Below are 7,914 nucleotides of genomic sequence, written 5' to 3'. Positions count from 1 at the left end.
CAGTCAGAGAAATACCAAGGGGCAAAGACAGCAGTATCACTCTGCCTTCCGTTTTTAACTGATATGGACTGACCCAGAACTCCGGGAATGGTGCATCTTACAGTTCCTATACACTTTGACTCTGTTTCAAATAATTAACCCCAATTTATAATATTGTCATTATCTAAATTTGGACTTGATTGTTACAGGAATCCTATACTGAGAAACTCGCTGAACAATCCTCTGCTGGTACCACCGCATGACACATCGCGCGTTATGTGCACGTCTCACGAACTGACTAGCTATCTGTAGTCATTACAGAGGTCGCAGGAATAGCTACTCTTGGGTATATCTGTTTACAGCCTAGGGACCCAAGCAGACCAACATAGCTACGGCTGTGCTCGACATGAATGAACTACCATGCGGAGGCGAGGGATTTACCAACATAGGTCTACGGGTGCTATACGCCGTGATACAGTAAGTGGAAATAATCATCCTCCCTAGACCAGTTCGAGGGGGTAAACCACGCATTCCCTGTGTAACATTAAGTGTCAGTAAGGAAAACCAAACAGATCAAGTTTAACAATTTATTTTGCCAGGTAGGTTACGTCTTCAAATTAAAACCAAAACACAAAGTTACAAATCTTAGTATATAATACAATTTTTCCACAGAGTACAAAGTAAAAGCATTGTCATACCTGGCAAGGGTACACACACGGCAGGTGCGGGAGTCTGGCAACAGATCTCCCAGACCCCTTGTATCTTCCCCTTAAGTAGCAAACCAGGCCTTTGATGCTTGACCATAAAAGTGGATCCATGATTAATCATTTGTAAACTATCACTAATGGGGATCTAGACAGGGGGGTGGAACCAGATGACTTTTCTTGGGTCAGATTCCCATAGCTTTTCCTAGGTTCCTGGATGGCTATGATATCCTTAGTACATTGCTACGAAAATGAGACCATTGTACCAATCACACTAAACCAAGGAAAATGATACCAAACATGAATTTTATCATAATTGGCCTTGCCATGAAACATCCAGTGCTGTACACCCCATTCAGTGTCTGAGTCAAGAGGGAGAGTAATAAAGGGTTCAGGAGAAGGTTGGGCCTGGCAGGCAGGATTCCCTCCCAACCTCTCGGTGCCGTAAACAATGTTGCCCCGTCGTAATGAGTTTTAACGAGTTTTAATGGCTGGAGGCCTGAATAAACAATCAGATAACAGAGGGGGTTGCTTTGGAAGAAAACAGATGCCTTGATTACCCGTCCTGCGTTCTGGGGAGTACAGAGTGATGAGTCGAATCCTAGGTTTTGAAAACCAGGTGCGGTTGTAAAATTTTATGGTACAAGCAGGCAACTTTACCCACTCACTAGTATCACAGTCAGTCGGCCTTACACCGTGGTAGGAAAACATTCTACCGTTCTGGCTAGTCTCAAAGCAACATTATCCAGGCATGAACACATGCTCGGTCAGATTACAGAAGCCCTGCAGGGTTCCCCCAGTTCCAACTCTCTGGACCAGCCACCCCAGCTCATCCATCTCCTGGTCCTCCAGTGCCTCAGCCTCACTCACAACCACACCTGCCCATTATTACATTATTGGCATTTGGCAGACGCTCTTATCCAGAGTGACATACAGTTGATTAGACTAAGCAGGAGAAAATCCTCCCCTGGAGCAATGCAGGGTTAAGGGCCTTGCTCAAGGGCCCAACGGCTGCGCAGATCTTATTGTGGCTACACCGGGATTAGAACCACCGACCTTGCGTGTCCCAGTCATTTACCTTAACCATAATGCTACAGGCTGCCCACACCCCCGTGCTTCGATGGTGGTCCAGTGGAGTGTTGAGGCTTTCCTCACATTCAAGCTTCAACCAGTGGGCCCTAGTGCAAGATTTATTTTACCCCCCTCAAGACAGCCTCAGTGTCGTTGACTATGCTATCACCTTCTGAACCTTTGCTGCTGCGAAGAGTGCCCCTGAAGCACTCATCGTAGCCTTGCAGCATGGTTTTTCCGATGCCACCAAGGACAAGCTAGCAGCCAGAGAAGGCGTGAGGGATCTAGAGACCCTCATAGACTTATCTATCAGACTAGAAATGAACTCTGTGATAGGCAAAGAGAGCATCGCTTCCTGAACAACAGTCTTCCTGAGACTAGACCAGTGTCAATTCTCTTACTATTACCAGAGGGTTCCCAAGTACCTGAAAGTTCTTCCCTGGCTCCATAGGTGCCGGTGCAGTTGGGAGGGACACAACTAAAGCAGGCTGAGCGAGACTGCAGGATGAGAGAGAGATTGGCTGTCTCTATTGTGGAAATCCAGGCCACTAAAGCACAAACCCATCCAGAGAAGGGAGGATTGTGATGGGGCCCACCTTCACTCCCAATGCTCCAGTCTCTGGGGTCCTGCTCCCCACAGTCATCTCCTGAGTAGAGGAACAACATGCCATGTAATTCCAGGTGGATTCTGGGGCTGAATTCTGGACTTCAAGGACATCTCCCTGGCCAAGCAACTCCAGATCCCACTCACCAGCCTTTAGACTTCTGTGTCTGTAACTACCCTAGAATGTCGTTCCCTGGGTAACGGTAGAATCCTTCACCTTGCAAGCCCCCTGCGCCTCTGTGTCAATAATCAACATCAAGAAACCATACAGCTCCAGCTTATTCAATCCCCGAAGTTCCCTATAGTCCAATGGCACCCTTGGCTGGTGCTGCACAACCCACACATTGGCTGGTCTTCTGAGTCTGTGATTGAGTGGGGACCCACTTGTCATGCCACTTGCCTCTTTGCTGAGCTCTCTGCATCTCTCGAGTCTCCTGTTCCTTCCAACTTGTCCTGAGTTCCTCCTGAGCATTCAGTTTCTTCGACAGGCGATTCATTTGCAACTTCAGCTCCATAGCCGCACCGCTCACGACCCTGACTAAGGGGACCCCTTCACGCTTCTCCTGGACCCATGAGGGAGAAGAGGCATTCATAGAGCTCAAGAGACATTTCATGCCAGCACCCAGATGAACTCTTCCAGATCCTTCAGATAGGCACAGCAGCGGGAGTCTGATCCAGGCAGTGGTCCACCCTATTTGTCCCAGCGGTAGTTAGATCTAAGGTCTTACAATGGGGGCATCTAGGATTTCCTCAGACAGTTTCGGTGGCCCAAGATGGAGGACGTCCATTCCTTTGTGGCAGCTTGTCCAACCTGTGTCCAGAACAAGAGCCTGTGGTTGCGCCTTCAAGGTCTCCTTCATCCCCTACCCATTTTCAAGTCACGTAACCTTGGAATTCATCACCGGCCTTCCGCCCTCTCACCGTCATTCTGGTGATAGTCGACCAATTCTCCAAGGTTTACCATTTTGTTACCCCTGCCCAAACTCCCCACTGCCCGTGAAACCGCAGAACTCATTTGCCACTATGTCTTCCATGTTTTTGGTCTTCCAATAGATGTGGTGTCAAACCGTGAACTCCAGTCAGTCTCTCCTCTGGTTTTCATCCCCAGTCCAATGGCCAGATGGAGCAAATGAACCGAGATCTTGAGACAACCCTGCGGCTGCTGAGGCGGGTCTAAATCCATGACCTGCCATGGCAAAAATGACACTTTGGCAGGGAGAAAATATAGCCCCTAATGCCCTCTCTATAACCTAAAACACAGTGGCATACAAGCATACATAGCACACCTACAATTTAATAGTATGGGAGTGAACAGGTACCTTTTCCAAACTATTTGAATGCTATCATGCTACTATTCAGACTGAGGGAGATCATATTTGGAGGTTTACTGTTGAAAGATGAATCACTTACTGGCACAAAAATAGACTGCCAAACAGTGATACATGGATGCCCACCCCAAACAAGTCTGTACATTACTGATATACAGTATATTACTGATAGTGTGCATGCACTATGCAGCTTTATGTTATTCTTTCGAACATGCTTTGCAACTGCAGCATTGCTATGTACACAGACAAATCATACTCTGAACCAGCCACAAAAGCCTATACACAGAAGCCTACATGCACAGGCAGACATATACTCATCGAGCACTTCATTAGGAACATTTTTACTTTAATACACCTTCTTATTTGTCAGCCAATTGTGTGGCAGCAGTGCAATGCATACAAACATGTAGATACATCAACCATCATAATTGGGAAAAAATTTGACTTTGACCATGGAATGATTGTTGGTGGCAGACAGGGTGGTTTGAGTATCTCAGAAACTGCTGATCTCCTGGGATTTTCACACACACTAATCTCTAGTGTTTGCAAAGAATGGTGCAAAAAAACCAAAAAGCAGCCATTGAGCAGCAGTTCTGCAGACAGAAACACCTTGTTAATGAGAGATGTCAAAGGAGAAAGGCCAGACTGGTCAAAGCTGACATGAAGGTGACAGTACGGCAAATAACCTCTGATAATAATCTGTAAATAATCTCTGAACACACAATGCATCATCATTTTAAGTGCATAAACCAGTCTCTGCATTCAGGGGTGGAGTTTGAGCGCCCGTTACCTTCTGGGAAAAACAGGCTGGTGATTCAAACCAAATATGTGTGTGTGTATACAGTGCGATCTAAAGCATTAGAAAATGACTAATAATAAATGTAAAAGTAAAACTTGTAAAAACGTGTAAATAAAGAATCACCAAAGTAAAACCAAATAAGCATTTTGATTCCACAAACCCGGAAAATAAGGCATTCACATTCACATCCCATTTGTCTGATTAAGCTGATTATGTAGTCTGACCCTGACTAAGGCCCTTCTTGCCTGGTTACTCAGTTTGGCTGGACAGCCAACTCTAGGTAGAGTCCTGGTGGATTCAAACTTCTATACATTTCACAATTATCAAGACACATCTCAAGAATAAATAAAGCAAACCGCATGCACCTGACCACAATTTTGAGTGCCACAGCAAAGGGTCTGTATATGTATGTAAATGAGAAATTTCAGTTTTTGATTCTTAACAAATTTGTCAGGGGTCTGACTGCTCTCTGAAGCCACTGTATATATACTGTATCAAATTATGTATGTTGTTGTCTGTCTTCTTATTCAAACGACAAAGGTGATGGCATGTCTATGAAACTAACACCCCAAACCCTTGAGGTTGAATCTGGTTCACCCCCTTCCAAATTGTTTTGTCTCAATCGATCAATCTCTGACCTCCTGTCCTGAACTGTTTTAATTATGAAACCACGATTAAACAACACTTACTTTTTATGTTATATATCAATTAATAATCTATCGAGTTGGTCAGTAGGACTTGGCAGTTGCGATTTTCATGGTGTAATTTCGTCATTACTAGCCTCGGTACTCTCGAGCAAGCAAGCTAGTCTTTATCATTAAAACGACATTATCTCTGTCATGCACAACTTACAAATATGCAATTAATTTCTGAAGCAGGTAGTTACGTTTTGCATAGTTTTGGTTGTTTAGTGATCAGTCACCCCCTTTTCTTTTTCATAGCCAGTTTTCTAAAAACGTGATGTTTAAGTGCATTATTGTTTGGGCATGTCGCATTGTGTTTTCCCTGTTAAAATAAAAGTTTCAATCAATCAATCAATTTTGATTGGGTAATAAGAAGCTACATAAACACTGCTAGAAGATGCAAATACCCCAGTGGGTCAGGTTTCCTGCTTTTCGCTGTATTGTTTTATAAGTGCGTCGCCTTTCCATGTTTTTGTTACCTCTGTGCACCCCCCCGAATTCGATTCTGTATGATTAACATGTTTGTTTTCGACCATGACTACATTTTGTATTATCGGTATTGTACTTGATTGCTGGAGAGTTGACCGATTGCCTGGACTGTTTACTATGAACTGCCTAATCCCTGCTGATTCAGCTTGCTGGCTATTGACCTCAGCCTGGCTAGCCTGCCTTTATTCTAATAAAGACTCGTCATTAAAAGCTACGTCTTGGTCTCACATCTGGGTCTGGTGTTCTTCAAACCTGATACTGTCTCCAATGAAAGGCAGAATCCTTCTCATCTCCCTGACACTGGATCAGTTTTTCAGGCATATGCATTGAGTAAATATGTGTATGTTTAAGTAGTTGTGTGCCTCTGCGTGCGCACGTGTATGTGTTTCTGAATATGATATAAATCGTGGTTTCTTTTCCTCAGTGTGATGCTCAAAAACATGTTAGTATAATCAAACTGTAGTTCAGTAGTTGAACCGTATGTCTCATTTATTAAATATATGCAGTGTAATAAAATGATACAGAACATGACAGTAGAAACTATTTGGAATTGTCTGATGCTTGAATAATTATCTATAGTTAAGTGAAGTACCTTTGTGTCTATGAGTTCAAGCTTTGTCGCAAATTATCTAATGTGCTATCCCAAATTAGCAAGGATTTTGGCTCAGTGATTACAAAATAGTTTTCTATACATTCACATGTTATAATATCACAATTATGCATGTATATGAATAGCCAAGAACATGAGGATTGTAAAAATGTACAGTATTATGGGTATCTTATTGAAACTGGTGGTGAGGGCAGACTCAGAAACTGAATTTACAAGAAGTGCCCCAAATTACCTGAATTCACATGTCTTAATCTCAAGAGTAAATGTTCAGACTAAAAATATAGTTTTAAAACAGTTTCGTTTGCCCAGTGCTGGTAGTCTCAAACCCCTCTCAGACAAACCTGAAAGTCTGCGGCTTGTCTCCGTTCACCAGTCACAGACAACCACATCCGATGTTATTGTATTTGCATGTTTATATATTTGCTTCCATGGTCTGTATGTCTCAATGTCACAGTAAAAATATAGTTTTAGAGGGTTTATAAATAAGTGACAAGTTATAGCCATGGAGTTTCGTTTGCTGAGTTTCGTTTAATAAACAATTCCCAAGCAGTCTCGTTTCCTTTATTAAATACATTTTTAATATTGTGTTATGTGTTGGTTAATTATAAATAATTTCATGGTTATGCAGTATGCACAAACGTTGTGATCTAAAGCATTAGAAAATGACTAATGATGAATGGAAAAGTAAACTAAAATTTGCGAAAACATGTAAATAAAGAATCACATAACTAAAAACAAATAAGCATTTTGATTCCAGACTCGTAAAATGTCAAATAAGGCATTCACATTCATATGCTTTGATTAAGCTGATTAAACTTAAGCTGATTATCGAGTCTATGCACAGCTTTCTCTTAAACAGTTTCTTAAGCTGTGCATTTTTTAAAGGAAAACACCAACATTTTGGGAAATATACCTTTTTCCAACATAGACGAGATGTTCGATTTAATTTAAGTTTTTGTGCATTGACTGGTTCAATTGCTCCGAAGCAGTCTTATTTACACAAGGTATCGAGTGTATTTGAAATACAAGTGCAGGAATAAAAAAATAACAAAAATAACAAAAATGCGATGTTGTTTTTGGAGAAGTTCTACCTTTTAAAATTACCTTCAGAAGGTATGCAGATCACTGCGCTCAGCCAGCGGAAGACGGAAGGGGATCCATGTGTGTTCAGCAGATATAATTCCAATTGTCCAACTTCTCCAAAAACAACGTCTCTCGTTTTCATTTTCTTCCCGCACATGTATTTAAAATGTAAATAAGACAGCTATGGAGTTTCTGTCAGGTGAATTTCTTCACTATGAAGGAGGTAGGCTACTGACTCCTAACATGCTGTGCCAAATTGAGCCAGTGAATGCACAAAAATGAAATTGGACATCTCGTCTAAGCCTGGCCAAGTCAGAAAAAGGGTACATTACCCAAAATGTTGGTGTTGCAAAGTTAGGAATTGTTTAATGCAGGCATAAAAAATTGCACCACACACATTGCAAATGAATTTTTGAAGCTGCTTTGACTGATGCGCTTTATTTCGGACATGGAATCACACCTAAGGCATGAGTCATAGGAAATGATTTGTACCCATTTATTTTCACGGAGAGTCTACATGAATCAGTTTTGAATATGCAGCCAAGCTTATTTTGAATCACTCCG

Source organism: Conger conger, chromosome 17 (genome assembly GCF_963514075.1).
Source record: "Conger conger chromosome 17, fConCon1.1, whole genome shotgun sequence".
NCBI lineage: Eukaryota > Metazoa > Chordata > Actinopteri > Anguilliformes > Congridae > Conger > Conger conger.
Note: the sequence above shows the minus strand (reverse complement) of the source record.